General features: G+C 43.3%; 1 protein-coding gene across 21 annotated transcripts in view; it reads left to right on the forward strand.

Moving 5' to 3' along the window:
* Positions 1-18080, forward strand: part of CELF1 (CUGBP Elav-like family member 1) — a 99838-nt gene that overhangs the window by 33800 nt on the left and 47958 nt on the right. For 18 of the 21 annotated variants that reach the window (XM_031936723.1, XM_031936724.1, XM_023215636.3 and 15 more), the window contains exon 2: positions 16938-16977. The exons of the other annotated variants lie outside the window; for them this stretch is intronic. The gene's annotated coding sequence lies outside the window, so the exon portion shown is untranslated. The remainder of the gene's footprint in view (positions 1-16937; positions 16978-18080) is intronic. 21 annotated transcript variants of the gene reach the window in all.

Raw genomic sequence — 18080 nt, forward strand, 5'->3', positions numbered from 1 at the left:
TTTTTTTTTTTTTTTTTTTTTTTTTTGAGGCGGAGTCTCGCTCTGTCACCGGGACTGGAGTGCAGTGGCCGGATCTCAGCTCACTGCAAGCTCTGCCTCCCGGGTTTATGCCATTCTCCTGCCTCAGCCTCCGGAGTAGCTGGGACTACAGGCGCCCGCCACCTCGCCCGGCTAGTTTTTTTGTATTTTTAGTAGAGACGGGGTTTCACCGTGTTAGCCAGGATGGTCTCGATCTCCTGACCTCGTGATCCGCCCGTCTCGGCCTCCCAAAGTGCTGGGATTACAGGCTTGAGCCACCGCGCCCGGCCCTTGAACATTTTCTATGTGTCAGACACTATTCTAAATGCTTTACATATATAAATATTTTAATTCTAACAAATATCCTGCAAGGTAGATGCTATTTCTGTAACCATTTTGTGCATGAGGAAACAGAGGTATTTATGAAGTTAAACAATTTCCCCAGTTACCTGGCTAGTAAGCAGCAAAACTGGGATTAGAAAGCAGTGGTATGACTCTGGAGTCTAGGTATAGGGCACATTGTGGGTTTGTAGTTAATATTTGTCTATTTTATTAGCACACTTTATTATTTGAGATTATTAAATAATGAATCAGTCTAACCCATTTTCATTTTAGAATTTCCTTATGAAAATGACTGTATGATTTTGGTTTTGCAGATCACCATCAACTGTACTAGTTCATTTATTGATGGTAAAGAACAGCAAGCCAAGTAACAAGTTTATGAAACATCTCTAAAATTACAGTTTATCTCCACTAGTACCAGACTATTTACTGAAGATATTGAAAGCAGAATTAATTTTAGCCTTTTTTGTGGGGGCGGGGCATGGGGGGGAAGAGATTGGGCTCACTGTCACCCAGGCTGGAGTGCAGTGGCGTGATCTTGGCTCACCACAACCTCTGCTCCCAGGGTCAAGTGATCCTCCCACCTCAGCCTCCCGAGTAGCTGGGACTACAAGCACATGCCACCGTGCCCAGTTAATTTTTTTTTTTATTTTTTGGGTAGAGATAGTTTTGCCATGTTGCCTAGGCTGGTCTTGAACTCCGGAGCTCAAGCGATCTGCCCACCTCAGCTTCCCAAAGTGCTGGGGTTACAGGAGTGAGCCACAGTGCCCGGCCTGCTTCTTTACCTCATTTCTTGCACCACACATCTTCTGGAGATGCGCTTACAAGGGGAGCATGGGAAGGGAGAACCAGCAAGTTTTGCCATATCCATAAGCTTATAATCTTTGTGATAGTGACAGGAAAACAGAGAAGTCTGTTTAAAAGAAATGATAATGAGGGAATTATTAGTAGGCCATGTAATTCAGTGGAGGGTAGCAAGAAATGTATTATATCATGGACAGTGTGATGAAATAGCACAAAAGTTTGATTTAGACAGGGAAATAAGAATCAGCTGTCCTGAGATTTTTTTTTTTTTTTTTTTTTTTGGAGAAGGAGTCTCGCTCTGTTGCCTAGGCTGGATGGAGTGCAGTGGTGTGATCTCGGATCACTGCAAGCTCCGCCTCCCAGGTTCACGCCATTCTCCTGTCTCAGCCTCCGGAGCAGCTGGGACTACAGGCGCCCGCCACCTTGCCCAGCTAATTTTTTGTATTTTTTAGTAGAAACGGGGTTTCACCGCGTTAGCCAGGATGGTCTTGATCTCCTGACCTCGTGATCTGCCCGCCTCAGCCTCCGAAAGTGCTGGGATTACAGGCGTGAGCCACCACGCCCGGTCTCTTCTGAGATTTTTTTTTTTTTTTTTTTGAGACGGAGTCTCCGGCTGTCGCCCCGGCTGGAGTGCAGTGGCCGGATCTCAGCTCACTGCAAGCTCCGCCTCCCAGGTTCACGCCATTCTCATGCCTCAGCCTCCGGAGTAGCTGGGACTACAGGCGCCCACCACGTCGCCCGGCTAGTTTTTTGTATTTTTTAGTAGAGACGGGGTTTCACCGTTTTAGCCAGGATGGTCTCGATCTCCTGACCTCGTGATCCGCCCGTCTCGGCCTCCCAAAGTGCCGGGATTACAGGCTTGAGCCACCGCGCCCGGCCAGTCTTCTGAGATTTTTTTAAGTCTCTCACATTTATGGTAACATTTTCCCTTAGATAGATGCTGTCCCATTTTTCTTGTTTCTAGTGCAAGTCATATTTTCTGAACAAGACCATTAACTCCTTAAGGACAGGGATTGGGCCTTTTTTTGGTACCCTCTTTAGTTCTGGGTATATTAGTAGATGTTTTCTAAAAATGTAGTTGCTTTTTTGATTGATAGATCTCCTTGCTTTTTTTTTTTTTTAAAGAGCTTGTTTTTATAAAAATGAAATCAAAGCACTGACAAGTTAAATTTTGTGGAACAGTTAAGATTTTTTAGGAGTGATTTGAAGGATGTGACAGATGATTTAAGTGGGTATTTAAATGTGAGAAGCACTCTTTTTTTTTTTTTTTTTTTTTTTTTGAGACGGAGTTTCACTCTGTCACCCAGGCTGGAGTACAATGGCACGATCTCGGCTCACTGCAAGCTCTGCCTCCCGGGTTCACACCGTTCTCCTGCCTCAGCCTCCTGCCTCAGCCTCCTGAGTAGCTGGGACTACAGGCGTCCACCACCACACCCGGCTAATTTTTTTGTATTTTCAGTAGAGACGGGATTTCATCATGTTAGCCAGGATGGTCTTGATTTCCTGACTTCGTGATCCACCCACCTTGGCCTCCCAAAGTGCAAGTGCTGGGATTACAGGCCTGAGCCACCTTGCCTGGTGCAGAGTGTTGAAAGCATGATAATTGAAGTACCTTATTTATTTATTTATTTATTTTGAGATGGAGTCTCGCTGTGTTGCACAGGCTAGAGTGCAGTGGTGTGATCTCAGCTCACTGCAACTTCTACCTCCCGGTTTAAGTGATTCTCCTGCCTCAGCCTCCCAAGTAACTGGGATTACAGGTTCCTGCCGCCACGCCAGGCTAATTTGTTTGTATTTTTAGTAGAGATGGGGTTTCACCATGTTGGCCAGGCTGGTCTCTAACTCCTGACCTCAAGTGATCCACCTGGATTACAGGCCAGCCAAAGTAGCTTTTTTAAAAAAGTGATAATAGAATAGAATAGAATTTGTCCTGGGGCTGTGCCTCCTTGTTGAACATGTTCCCTGATTGGCTGACGCAGAGGTGTAAAATTTGCATTTTCTGTCATGTAACCTAACTGTCTCAGGAAGTGTCTCTGCAGAAGTAGTTTCTAGTTTCTCTAGTTTTATAGAATTAAGAATTTAAGAACGGAAAGAAAATAAAGTTTCCTGCTTTTCAACAGAACAGGACAGAGCTCTTGAAACAAGACCATATGGAAGCATCCTGCTTGAGTGCCCATGTGTTTGATGGTGAGGTTGGGGCAGATGGTACAGGCAGGGTTCTTGGCCGCTTGGTCAAAGATTTTGGAGATGATAGAAGTTAGGTGGCTAGTGCTAAGGAAGGACTGTTCTATGTTGTGTGTATTGGGCCTGTCTGCCTAAGAGGTGGAACGTCCTCACAAAGAGGAAGGAAATTGATGTATTTGGTAAGATAAGAAAAGAGGCAGGGGAGATGCAGAGCTGGAATGATAAAGCTTGCAATTGCATCTAAACCTCCCCCTGAGATAAGGGAGAGGGAGACAAGATGATACAGTGTGAGAAATAAGATTCCAGATCCCTGGCATCTTATGTTCTCTAGAGCCTTCAAGTACGATACTGCAGGGACTGTAGGGTTTTTCTGTTTAAACTTGAAGCTGTTTTGATTCCTTTTTGAGAGACAAGCCAAAAGCTGTATTTATAGAACTTGTTTTGACATATTATCTCACCCTGTCCCTTGCCTTCTTTACTGGAATCCAGCTAATGTTGTACTTTGCCTTGGCAGGAAAGGTTGATTGAAGAAAATGTATAGATATACAGCTGAGTGATTGAAAATAGCTTCAGACTTTGTAAATAGGTCATACATGAGGTTTGAGGTCCCAGCTGCATGAATGTTAGTTGAATTGCTGGGATAATTGTAAGTGGTGTGATACGATTATGATATACTGCTGAATCACCTGGACAATGGCAGTTTCCACACAGAAGTTTCAGGCAAAGCAGGAGAAAAATACAAAACCAAAATGCTGTTTTGGAACAGAGTATGAGTTGAGGTTTTTCTTTACTTTGTGCTTTATAGTTCCACGAGTTTTCCTTTCTTTTTTTTAAGTGGCAGGAATGGACTTACGAGTTGCAGGGGGAAGTGGAGGAGGGGATATGGTATCTGCAGGCTAGGTTGCCATGCTCCAAAAGCTTGAGTTTTCTTTAAAAAAATTTCAGTAGGCCGGTCACAGTGGCTCATGCCTGTAATTCTGGCACTTCAGGTCGATCACCTGAGGTCACGAGTTCGAGACCAGCTTGGCCAACATGGTGAAACCCCATCTCTACTGAAAATACAAAAAAGTAGCTGGGTGTGGTGGCAGGTCCCTGTATTCCCAGCTGCTCAGGAAGCTGAAGCAGGAGAATCGCTTGAACCTGGGTGGCGGAGGTTGCAGTGAGTCAATATTGTGCCATTGCACTCTAGCCTGGGCAACAAGAGCATAACTTCGTCTCAAAAAAAAAAAAAATTCTGTAGAACAGGTAACGTGTTCACATGTAAACCATTGAACCACTGTCCCACCTCTGCAACTACTGTTAGCAATTATTTCTTTATCCATCCAGAAATACTCTGTTCATATACAAGCCATGTGTAATTCCTTTCTTATTATATGAATACGTCTTGATCAGTTAGCTGCCTTATTTTCTTTAATAGCTACATAGTGTTCTGTTGTATGGCTATACTATATTGAATAGCCTTCAATTAATGGGCATATGTTTTCAGGTTTTGCTGATATAAACAATGTTCTTATGAGTGCCCCTTTGCATACTTCGTATACATCAGATAAAGATTATTTGTAAGCTGTATTTCTAGAACTGGGATTGCTGAAATCAAAGGACGTGTCTTTTTTTTTTTTTTTTTTTTTCTCTGTTTGTTTTTTTAGACAGACTGTCTCTCAGTTGTCCAGGCCGGAGTGCAGTGGCATGATCACAGTTTGCTGCAGCCCCTACCTTCTGGGCTCAAGTGATTCTCCTGCCTCAGCTTCCCAAGTAACTGGGACTACAGGCATGTGGCGCCACACCCAGCTAATTTTTAAATTTTTTTGTAGAGATAAGTCTCACTATATCGCCCAAGCTGGTCTGAAACTTGTAGGCTCAAGAAGTCCTCCTCCCAAAGTGCTGGGATTATAAGTGTGAGCCACTGTGCTCAGCTCAGTTTTCAATATTGATGAGATACTATCCCTTTTTATATTTTGCAAGTGATATTATCCATTGAAAAATATTAGTGAGCTGAGCGCAGTGGCTTATGTCTATAATCCCAGCACTTGGGGACACTGAGGCAAGTGGATCACCTAAGGAGGAGTTCAAAACCAGCCTGGCCAACATGGCGAAACCACATCTCTACTGAAAAAATACAAAAATTAGCCAGGCTTGGTGGCTTGGGCCTGTAGTCCCAGCTACTGGGGAGGCTGAGGCAGGAGAATTGCTTGCAACTGGGAGGCAGAGGTTGCAGTGAGCCAAGATCATGCCACTGCACTCCAGCCTGGGCGACAGAGCGAGACTCCATCTCAAAAAAAAAAAAAAAAAAAAACAAAAACGAATATTATTAGTGGAAATGGGGAGGCCTAATAATTGCAATGTCAATCAAGCAATTACCCTGAAGAGTTACTAGAATAAACATAGGATCTGCAATACCTGGAAGATTTAAGAAACCTTCTTGAGATGAGCTTAATTATCAGCTGTAGCAACCATTATTGCTGTTATTGCTGGAGAAGAGGCAGGTTGCCTCCAGGAGGTAGGAGCAGCTGCTCCCCTTCCTTTTAAACTAAATTTGGGGGGAATTTGGTGATACTAGCTAAATCTGCAAGTCATCTCTATTTTACTTTCAGTGTATTAGAGCATTGCTTTCACTCATTTATTTACGATCTTGACCAATTCGAAAATCATTTGTGGTCCATGGGCAATTCCGTCCTTTTCTCTCTCTTTTTATTTTTATTTTTTATTTTGAGACAGAGTCTTGCTCTCTCTCAGGCTGTAGTGTAGTGACGTGATCTCACCTCACCTCCCGGGTTCAAGCAGTTCTTTCTGCTGTAGCCTCCCAAATGGCTGGGATTACAGGCTTGCCACATGCTCGGCTAATTTTTGTATTTTTAGTAGAGATAGGGTTTCACCATGTTGAACCTGGGAGGCAGAGGTTGCAGGGAGCCGAGATCACACCACTGCCCTCTAGACTGGGCGACAGAGCAAGACTCTGTTTTAAATAAATAAATAAATAAATAAGAGAGGCAAAGTAATCTTTTGAGTTTCCTAATAAAAAACATTTTATAAGCTACCTTATTTTACCAAATACAGCACTGTGACTCGAGAAAGTCCAAGTCCCAGTGGTTGGTTGTGGAACCCAGTTCTCTTAATCCCTTATCTTCCCGTTAGTTCCTTCATCTGAAAAATGGGAATAAAAATGCTGAAGAATCTCCTTTGAGCACGCAGAAAAATAATTATAGTCATTTCCAAAGGTTACGTATTATAATGACTCTGCAAGAGACATCAAGATTATAAGGTGATTTTAAAAGTAACTCTGACAGTGCTTGAGAAAAAAATTAGTCACATTCTGCCTACATGGTACTAACATATGGTACAGCCCTGATGAGCCGCACAAGTGGGCTGAAATCAAAATGCAGTTGGAAAGAGGAGCAGTAGTGACTCACTAGATGAGACAGATTTGGCCTCATGGCAGGGCAGTGAAACTAAGAAGAAACTGTGGCCTTAGAACATGCCAGATTTGAGCAAGCGATCACGAATATTATGGAAAGATTGAATGACTGAGCCTTTGGGTTTGAATTAGGTACTTTGCGTGGTATCACAGTCCTTGTAGCTAGCACCCTCCCTTGGTGTCTTCAGAGCTCCCACTTCTTCCACCTCTATGCATTCTTCCCCTTACTTCTGTGTATTACTTCTGTGCCTTTGAAGGTAGAAGCCACCAGGCAAATACTTAACGCTGATGTGCCTGGAACGTTGGATTCATACTACAGTGATAGGTAGAAGCATTAGTAATTCTGCCCAGAGAAAGCTGTGCATTAGCTTAGCTACCATATGTAAATTGCTACTGCTACATCCAGCAATTTGTTGTCCACTGTTGACAGTACTGCCATGGGAAAGAAACAGGAACTATAGAAATAATTAGATTCCTCCTCCCAACTCTCACCACAGTAGGAAGCTGTTTGGGGGGCAGAGAGGAAATACGGAGGATTTGAGAGTTACACTGAGAGAGTGGGCATTTGGGGGAGGAAATAGGAAAAGAGATTTTTTAAATTATTTGTTTATTTTTTGAAACAAGGTCTTGCTCTGTCACCCAGATTGGAGTGCAGTGGCACGATCATGGCTCACTGCAGCCTCAAACTTCTGGACTCAAGCAATCCTCCTACCTCAGCATCCAGATTAGGGCTACAGGCGTGTGCCACCATGCCTGAATTTATTTTTTTAAGAGATGGGGTCTTGCTGTGTTGCCGAAGCTGGTCTCAAACTCCTGGGTGCTAGAGATGTTCCTGCCTTGGCCTCCCAAAGTGCTGGGATTACAGGGATGAGCCATCATGCCTGGCCGAAAAGGTTTTTTAAAATGTTTTTTGCATGCTCTGTTTGCCTCATCTGAGTGCCTTTGAAATAGGGTACCTCTCAGGTGAGATGACCTCTGGTTTAGGTGCTTACATACTCATGGGAAGATCATATAACTAAATAGGAGGTGAGCTAGATTAAGGAGGAGAATAAAGAGCCTGCTCCCATCGAAATTTCGTGCACTATTTTTTTTGTATGATATCTGAGAATTTAATAATTATGTTGGTTTTGTGAAATAGTTCTATTTATTGGTTGTGAATATGCAAGGATGCTATTGGCAGAGTCAAGCTTTAGGCCATTGGTGGCTCTGATCTTTTAATAATGGCTGCTTACGAGAAAATGTTTGTCATTGTTACGTGAAAAAAAGTAGGTTGCGCGGTATAATAATGAATTTGAAAATTCTGTGTATTTGAGGCTGGGCATGGTGGCTCATGCCTGTAATCCCAGCACTTTGGGAGGCCAAGGTGAGCCCATTACTTGAGGTCAGGAGTTCAAGACCAGCCTGGCCAACGTGCTGAAACCCTGTCTCTATTAAAAAATGCAAAAATTAGCAGGGTGTGGTGGTGCATGCCTGTAGTCCCAGCTACTCGGGAGGCTGAAGCAGAATTGCTTGAACCTGGGAGGCGGAGGCTGCAGTGAGCCGAGATTGCGCCACTGCGCTCCAGCCTGGGCGACAGAACAAGACTCTATCTGGGGGGAATTAAAAAAAAAGAAAATTTTGTGTATTTGAATGCTTTTACATTTTATTGTGTGCATGGAAGAAATCCTGGTAGAATGTAAACCAAAATATGGTTGTATGTATAATTAATTAAAGTTGAGAAAATGGAAAAATTAAAACAGGAAGGAATACTTATGAAATATTTTGTTTAAAAAAAGGTGGGTGGCCGGGCGTGGTGGCTTATACGTGCAATCTCAGCACTTTGGGGAGGCCGAGGCGGGCGGATCATGAGGTCAGGAGATCGAGACCATCCCGGCTAACACGGTGAACCCTTGTCTCTACTAAAAGTACAGAAAATTAGTCAGGCATGGTGGTGGGCGCCTATATAGTCCCAGCTGCTCGGGAGGCTGAGGCAGGAGAATGGTGTGAACCCGGGAGGCGGAGCTTGCAGTGAGCCAAGATCACGCCACTGCACTCCAGCCTGGACGACAGAGCAAGACTCTGTCTCAAAAAAAAAAAAAAAAAAAGAGAGAGAGGTTGCTGCCTCCCATGTTGCTTTTTTACCCAAGTACCTACAGTTTCAAGGGGGAAAAACCGCAAAAGTGCAAGTATGTCTCAATTCAGGAAAATTCATAGAAACTTTGTAATTACACCAGATAAACTGGGGAATTAAGTTCAACAATTGAAGGTCTGATACGTGTTACTTTTATTCAGGTGTTCTGTGGATATGAATATAAATGAGAAAGTCAGTTGAAACATAGTTCACTAACATTTTGAAATTAGGTTAAAATCAGTTTTACAGGTGAATCATATGTGATGTGGACTAAACTAGATAACTGTTTAAAAACTTGTTTAGAGAAAATACAGTTATAGTTTTAGATGATTTAGTGTTAGTCTAGATTAATCTAGTCCCATCCTCTAGGGATTGAAAGTCTAAGGGGGGACCATTCTAAGAATGGTTGTGAACCTCTTACAGAATCTGATGAAAGCTGTGGATTTTGTCTTCAGGAAATCTCACTTGTCCATTTTCACACGGTTTAGCATAAAGTTTAGCCTGAAGTTTAGCGTAAAGCATTGTTGGATTTACAGGCCTGCAGCTCCTGAGAGGTCTGCTTCCCAGTTGATCCTTTTATCTGATTACTTGGCTCTCTGGAGCATGAGAGTAGGTGAATATGCAGTTTTCCAAAGCAGGAGACCTAACTTATTGAGCCCGGCATGTAACAGAAAGAAAGAAGTAAAGGGCATTCATTGCAAGCTGACTAAAAAGTAATACTTTAAAGAGAATATACGTTTCACAAGTTAATTCTATTATTTGTCTCTTTTCTCTCTTCGGTTAAAAGTTTGGGCAGGGTGCGGAGGCTCACACCTGTAATCCCAACACTTTGGGAGGCTGAGGTGGGTGGATCACTTGAGGTCAGGAGTTCGAGACCAGCCTGGCCAACATGGCCAGACTCTGTCTCTACTAAAAATACAAAAAAATTAGCCGGGCACAGTGATCCCTCATCTCTTTAAAAAAAAAAAAGTCCAGGCACGTTGGCTCATGCCTGTAATTCCAGCACTTTGGGAGGCCAAGGCGGGTAGATCATGAGGTCAGGAGATCAGGACCATCCTGGGTAATACAGTGAAACCCTGTCTTTACTAAAAATACCAAAAAATTAGCCAGGTGTGGTGGTGAGCGCCTGTAGTCCCAGCTGCTCGGGAGGCTGAGGCAGGAGAATCGTTTGAACCCAGGAGGCGGAAGTTGCAGTGATCAGAGATCATGCCACTGCACTCCAGCCTGGGCAACAGAATGGGACTCCATCTCAAAACAAAACAAAACAAAACAAAAAACCTGGCACAGTGGCTCACTCCTGTAATCCTAGCACATTCCGGGAGACCAAGGAGAGTGGATTGCCTAAGCTCAGGAGTTCAAGACCAGCTTTGGCAACATGGGGAAACCCTGTTTCTACTGAAAATATGAAACATGAGCCGGGCATGGTGGCTTGTGCCTGTAGTCCCAGCTACTTGGGAGGCTGAGGCACAAGAAACACTTGAACCTGGGAGGCGGAGGTTGCAGTGAGTCGAGATCACGCCACTTCACTTCAGCCTGGACGACAGAGAGAGAGACTGTCTCAAAAAAAAAAAAAAAAAAGTCAAACTCAACTTTATGGCCCTTAGCATTTAAACAGACCTTTCTGTGGGTTATGTGCATGAACTTCCTTGGAGACAATTTTTTTTTTTTCCTGAGACGCAGTCTCGCCCAGGCTGGAGTGCAGTGGCCGGATCTCAGCTCACTGCAAGCTCCGCCTCCCGGGTTTACGCCATTCCTTGGAGACAATTTTTAACCTGAAGCAGCCTTATTAGCCCAGATCCCTGTGATCTTGAGGGAGTCATTTCATCTCTTTGTGTCTTTTCTCATCTGCAAAATGGAGATAGCGTACATATGAGGATTAAATGTAAAGCACCCAAAACAGATCATAGTGTATGGTAAATGCTCAAAAAATGTTAGCTCTTACTTATTGCCACTTTACAAATGTCTAGACATTTCTCCGTACTTTTAGGTGATAAGGGTTTACAAACTTTAAATGCCATGTTCCATCAATTTGAAGACGTACATTTATTACCACTGATGGTGTGTTAAATACATTGATTCTAAAGATAGGAAAATTTATTGTTAAAAAAACCATTCGTGTCAAAGCCAGATATAATATTGGTGAATTATCTATTGTTTTGAATTATTTCATCTAGTTCTCATATTTCCCAAGAGATTACCTCTTATTTCCCAAAAAGTTTACCCTGAGGGCCAAGAGAGACTGACAGTTGGGGCCTGCCTCTCCCTCCTCTATCTTTGACCTGAACAGTCTCACTTTCATGTTTAGGACAAAAACACTTCCGCTTTTAAGATTATTTAAAAACCTCTAATCTGGATAGTTGTTAAATTATTTTTTGTTTCTTTCTTTTTTTTTTTTTTGAGAAAATCTTGCTCTGTTACCTAGGCTGGAGTGCAGTGGTGCCATCACAGCTCACTGCAGCCTCAACATCTGGGCTCAAGCAATTCTCCCACCTCAACCTTCCGAGTAGCTGGGACTACAGACACATGTCACCATGCCCAACTAATTTTTTTTTTCTTTTTGATAGAAGCAGGGTTTCACGATGTTGTCCAGGCTGGTCTCAAACTTGTGGGCTCAAGCGATCCTCTCACCTGAGCTTCCCAGAGTGTTGGGATTATAGGTGTGAGCCACTGTACCCAGCTAAATTCTTTTTTTCCTGGCTAAATTCTTTATTAGCTCCCTGTCTTATATCAAAAAAGTTTTTCAAGGAATTATTAAGGTTGCTTACTAACAGTTGTTAGTAAGAGTGAGCTGGCCAGATGCCGGGGCTTGCGTCTGTAATCCCAGCACTTTGTGAGGCCAAGGGGGCTGGATTGCTTGAGCCCAAGAGTTCAAGACCAGCCTGGGCAACATGGCAAAACCCTTCCTCTACAAAAAATACAAAAATTAGCCGGGCGTGGTGGTACGCACCTGTAGTTCAAGCTACTTGGGAGGTCGTGGTGGGAGGATTGCTTGATCCCAGGAGACGGAGGTTGCAGTGAGCCGAGGTGACACCACTACATTCCAGCCTGGGCGACAGAGCGAGACCCTCAGAGGAAAAAAAAAACAAACAAAAAACAGTGAGTCTTACTAATGAGGCCAAGCTCATGGGCTTAGGACTTACATATGTTATTCAGCATCATTGTGCCACAGGCCCTTGTCTCTGGAGTTTGTGATCTAGCATGTGCTATGTAAGAGCTGCTGATGGTGACTGAGTCAGTGCCAGTCATCCTGGGAAAGACACCATTTTGTCATTTACTCAGTGTACAAGCTGTATAGGCCAGTAGAAAACACTAAGAAATTTTTATAAAGAGCTTATTACCTTGCCTATTCTAAGAAAGGCTTTTAGGTGATCTCAGAGCCTTTTCTGTCAGTCAAGAACAATTAAAAAACTTCTTATGATGTTGTATTTTATTTTATTTATTTATTTTTTGTCATATGCACATTTTAATACTACTTTTTTATTATTATACTTTAAGTTCTAGGGTACATGTGCATAACGTGCAGGTTTGTTACATATGTATACTTGTGCCATGTTGGTGTGCTGCACCCATCAACTCGTCAGCACCCATCAACTCGTCATTTACATCAGGTATAACTCCCGGTGCAATCCCTCCCCCCTCCCTCCTCCCCGTAATAGGCCCCGGTGTGTGATGTTCCCCTTCCCAAGTCCAAGTGATCTCATTGTTCAGTTCCCACCTATGAGTGAGAACATCCGGTGTTTGGTTTTCTGTTCTTGCAATAGTTTGCTGAGAATGATGGTTTCCAGCTGCATCCATGTCCCTACAAAGGACACAGACTCATCCTTTTTTATGGCTGCATAGTATTCCATGGTGTATATGTGCCACATTTTCTTAATCTAGTCTGTCACTGATGGACATTTGGGTTGATTCCAAGTCTTTGCTATTGTGAATAGTGCCGCAATGAACATACGTGTGCATGTGTCTTTATAGCAGCATGATTTATAATCCTTTGGGTATATACCCAGTAATGGGATGGCTGGGTCATATGGTACTTCTAGTTCTAGATCCTTGAGGAATCGCCATACTGTTTTCCATAATGGTTGAACTAGTTTACGAGGTTGTATTTTAAATGTCTTTAAACGTTTATCGCAGGCAGATAATATTGGAACCCTCAGCTAGCTTGCCCTTCATCTTGCTCTTGCCACTCTCCCTACTTCCTTATGTTTTTTTTTTGTTTTGTTTTTTTTGGAAACTGTATATCACCCTGTTGCCCAGGCTGGAATGCAGTGGTGTGATCTCGGCTCACTGCAACCTCTGCTTCCCGGGTTCAAGTGATTCTTATGCCTCAGCCTCCTGAGTAGTTGAGATCATAGGTGCTTTTTTTTTCTTTCTTTTTTTTTTTCTGAGACAACACACCCAGCTAATTTTTGTATTTTTTTGTAGAGACGGGGTTTCACCATGTTGGCCAGACTGGTCTCGAACTCCTGACCTCAAGTGGTCTACCCACCTCGGCCTCCCAGAGTGCTAGGATTACAGGCGTGAGTCACTGCGTCCGGCCTAATGTTTGTATTTTTAGTAGAGATGGAGTTTCATCACATTGGCCAGGCTGGTCTGGAACTCCTGGCCTTCAGTGATCCACCTGCCTTGGCCTCCCAAAGTGCTGGGATTACAGGCATGAACCACCATCCCTGGCTGTTCCCTAAATTTTTTTTGCTCCTTTTTCCCTTTAGCCTTATTTTGGAGTGGGGTGGGGAGACAGGGTCTCACTCTGTGGCCTAAGCTGGAGTGCAGTGGTGCCAGCATAGCCTCACTACAGCCTCAAACTTCTGGGCTCAAGCAGTGTTCCTGCCTTAGCCTTCCAAGTTGCTAGGACTACAGGTGTGCACCGCCACACCCAGCCCCCCTCTTAGCTTTTTTACTCCTCTTTAGAACCACCTAAATACTTTGGTCCTTGCATTGTGATAGAGAAAGGTAGAGATAATGTTAATAGAAACAGACATCCATGGAGCTCCAAGGAAATATAGTACAAACAGTTCAGGCTTTCTCACGGAGCATGTGTCCTTTGGTTCCCCACAGAAACGAAAGGAAAGTTGTAAAACAGTCAAAGCTTTTAGTTTTCATTCAGCTTTTCTGTCTCCCCTAAGCATTTCAGTTTTCTCACAGAATAGGCAATAAAATAACATAGGAAAAGCAAAACTGGGAAGACAAAGCTTTAAAAAAAATATGACTTTTGCCGGACGCGGTGGCTCACGCGTGTAATCCCAGCACTTTGGGAGCCCGAGACAGGTGGATCGCGAGGTCAGGAGATTGAGACCACGGTGAAACCCCGTCTCTACTAAAAATACAAAAAATCTAGCCGGGCGAGGTGGCCGGTGCCTGTAGTCCCAGCTACTCGGGAGGCTGAGGCAGGAGAATGGTGTGAACCCGGGAGGCGGAGCTTGCAGTGATCCGAGATTGCACCACTGCACTCCAGCCTGGGCGACAGAGCAAGACTCTGTCTCAAAAAAAATATATATATATACACACATACATACACACACACACACATACATACACATATACATACATACACACACACACACAGCTTTTTTGAGGCCGGGCACAGTGGCTCACCCCTGTAATCCCAGCACTTTGGGAGGCCGAGGTGGGCAGATCCCCTGAAGTCAGGAGTTCGAGACTAGCCTGACCAGCATGGTGAAATCCCATCTCTACTAAAAATACAAAATTAGCCGGGCATGGTGACGCATGCCTATAATCCCAGCTACTCAGGAGGCTGAGGCAGAGAATTGCTTAAACCTGGTAGGCGGAGGTTGCAGTAAGCCAAGATCGCGTCATTGCACTCCAGCCTGGGCAACAGGAGCGAAATTCCGTTTCAAAACAAACAACCTTTTTTTTTTTTTTTTTTTTTTTTTTTTTTTTTTTTTTTTTTTTTTTTGAGACGGAGTTTCGCTCTGTCGCCCAGGCTGGAATGCAGTGGCGCGATCTCGGCTCACTGCAAGCTCTGCCTCCCGGGTTTACACCGTTCTCCTGCCTCAGCCTCCCAATTAGCTGGGACTACAGGCGCCTGCCACCATGCCCCGCTAATTTTTTTGTGTTTTTAGTAGAGACAGGGTTTCACTGTGTTAGCCAGGATGGTCTCAATCTCCTGACCTTGTGATCCGGCCGCCTCGGCCTCCCAAAGTGCTTCAGGCGTGAGCCACCATGCCCGGCCAGAACAAACAACCTTTTTTGTGTATTGGACTATTTATTCATTTGCCCTTCTCCAAGTGACAGGACCCTGTGTGGAAGAGTACAGTGTTTTTTATTTATTTATTTGTGTGTGTGTGTGTTTGAGGTTTCCTTTAAAAAGTCTTTCAGTGGCTTAGGAGTAGGATGATACCCTGTTTATGTGGAGTTTTTTGTTTGTTTGTTTGTTTTGTTTCTTAAATTCATTTTTTTTGTCTTTCTGTTGGACTGGCAGTTAAAATGTTTCTAGCCCCCTAAGGGCTGCTGTGTTCTCCGGGACTTAAGATACCTGTCCCTTACCCTTTCGTGTATTGATCTTCCTTAACAACTCCAGGTCTCCCTTTTGCTCTCTTTATCTTGGAGATTCCCTGACTAGCTTGCAGTCTGAGTCTGGTCTCAGAGGGTAGAAGTGATGCCTATGAAAACCAATTACATAATAACACTGTTTTTCAAACTGTGTTTCACATAAAATTTGGAGGGAAATGTGATTCCCTGGCCTTTTCTTTGCTCTTTACATCTTCCAGAAGAACTCTTGACAAGTAGAAATTTAACTTGCTGTCTACCATCTGTGATAACCACTACAGAGCCTTCTCAAGACACACTATCTCAGTAAAAGTTGGTACCTCCTGAATTATGGTCACATTTCTCTAGAGAGACAGATCTACCAAGAAGCCATGGGCAGTTTATCTTCCTTAGCATCTGAATCCTTAGGGTAGTCCTCACCTTAAATGGTCATAATGATAAAGGATTGAATGAAGTTTGTGAACTTAGTAAATGGAAGTTCCTTTTTTCTTGATAACTTTTGATGGTATAGACAGGTGCAAATAAATGCTTTTAGGAAGTTATTTTTTAAAAAATTAGTTTAAGCTTTGCCCTTAAAATTATTGGAACACATCACTACTTTATTAGCAAAATTGGAAACTAATTAAGTCTGTGTGAAAAGTTAATACTTAGCACCTATTTTATGCCAGTTAAGAAATGTCTCTGTCTTCAGGGAGGATAGGCGGTGTCTTATTAGTTAGTTCTGGGTCTGGCTTTGTCTTTCAGAATTCTTGTACTTTCCAGTGTAGACATTGTCCTTGGTGACTTTGAATAGTTTATTGTCTGTAATGAGAACCAGATAGAAATACAGCTGGCAGGAGTTGTACGTGGAAGTTAGTAGGAATTTGGGCAGTTTTATATAATCAATCTTTACTTGCAAGATTGTTTGATAATGTTTAAAAATAAAACCAATTGGTTTTGTGGTTCCTCTGTTTGCTTTTACCTTCAATTAACTTCCCCATCTTCTGATTTTTTTTGGTTTCAGTGGTTCACCGCCGCACTAGAGCCACCAGGATGCATTTACGGTGGCAGGAACTTGGTTGCTTTTATAGGGTTTCATGCCTGGCACCTATGTATTCAGGAAGGTTGCTTTGGGGAAATAGTGTGGTCTCTCCACATTAATAACATGATCCTTAATTGCTAAAATAATTATACAGCCGTTAGCTTTTCTTACTCTCCCGTCCAAAAGCAGGTGTTAAAAATGATTGTTTTGGTGACCTAGATGTATTGAAATTCAACCTCATAAATTCTAGTCATTGCTTTGCTATTTGTTATGACATTTTAGGGCAAGACTCTTTTAAGCCTTTTAGTATTTTACTTCCCCCATCGTTTAAGTTGATGGTGTTTTAAAATTAGCCTTGAGATATTAAATGCAACTTATCTTTAAGGTATTAAATAAAAAGGGCGCAGGAGGAGTACTTCTGTATTTTTATCTTCTGCCATGGTGACAAAGGGGCTTTTCTTTGGAAAGAGGCTATATATCTCGAGTCATGAGAAATGTCTAGGCATGGCCCACTTATTTTTCTTTCCTTGGTTTTTTAGAGTGAAGACATAGTCCAGAGAGGGAAGTGTAAAGCTACAGGTATGGGCTAACTACTGAATGGGTGTGCTCCATGGCTATCTTTTTAACCTTCTTGCATGAGGCCTGCTATGCAGATATGAAAAAGTTGCTTTCAGAAAGGTGATGGCTTCTTTTCTACATTATGGGATAACATTTGCGAAATGTATGTCTCTGGGAAGCTAGAAATATTTTTTTGCCCTCTTTTCCAACTCTTTCTCCTTAGCTATTTTCTAAGGCAGGCTTATCTCCCACTAAAACTGGCTACTGCCTAGTTCTTACAGCTGTTGGGGTGAACGTGTATATGTTGGAGGGAGCTGGGAGGAATACTGTACACCAGACTTGTCCAACCCGCGGCCTGTGGGCTGCATGTATCCCAGGACGACTTTGAATATAGCCTAACACAAATTTATGAACTTTCTTAAAACATGAGGGTTTTTTTTTTTTTTGAGCCAGAGTCTTGCTCTGTCACCCAGGCTGAAGAGCAGTGGCACAATCTTGGCTCACTGCAACCCCTCCGCCTCCCAGGTTCAAGCGATTCTCCTGGCTCAGCCTCCCGAGTAGCTGGGACTATAGGCATGCGCCACCATGCCTGGCTAATGTTTTGTATTTTTAGTAGAGACAGGGTTTCACCATGTTAGCCAGGATGGTCTCTATCTCTTGAACTCGTGATCCACCCTCCTTGGCCTCCCAAAGTGCTAGGATTACAGGCGTGAGCCACCGCGCCCAGCCTGCAATTTTTTTTTTTTTTTTTTAACTCATCGGCTATCATTAGTGTATTTTATTTGTGGCCCAAGATAATTCTTCTTCCAGTGTGGCACAAGGAAGCCTAAAGATTGGACACCACTGGAACAGAGATGAGGACAGAACTTAGTAGATTCCATACAGACAATAATACCTTTCTTGAACCAGAATTTATTCAACATACAGATTTTTTGGGGGTGGGGGCGTGGGGGATGGAGTTTCACTCTTGTCACCCAGGCTGGAGTGCAGTGGCGTGATCTCAGCTCACTGTAGCCTCCGCCTCCTGGGTTCAGGTGATTCTCGTGCCTCAGCCTCCCGAGTAGCTGGGATTACAGGTGCCTGCTACTGCGCCTGGCTAATTTTTGTATTTTTAGTAGAGACAG

This window comes from Piliocolobus tephrosceles, chromosome 13, assembly GCF_002776525.5.
Source record: "Piliocolobus tephrosceles isolate RC106 chromosome 13, ASM277652v3, whole genome shotgun sequence".
NCBI lineage: Eukaryota > Metazoa > Chordata > Mammalia > Primates > Cercopithecidae > Piliocolobus > Piliocolobus tephrosceles.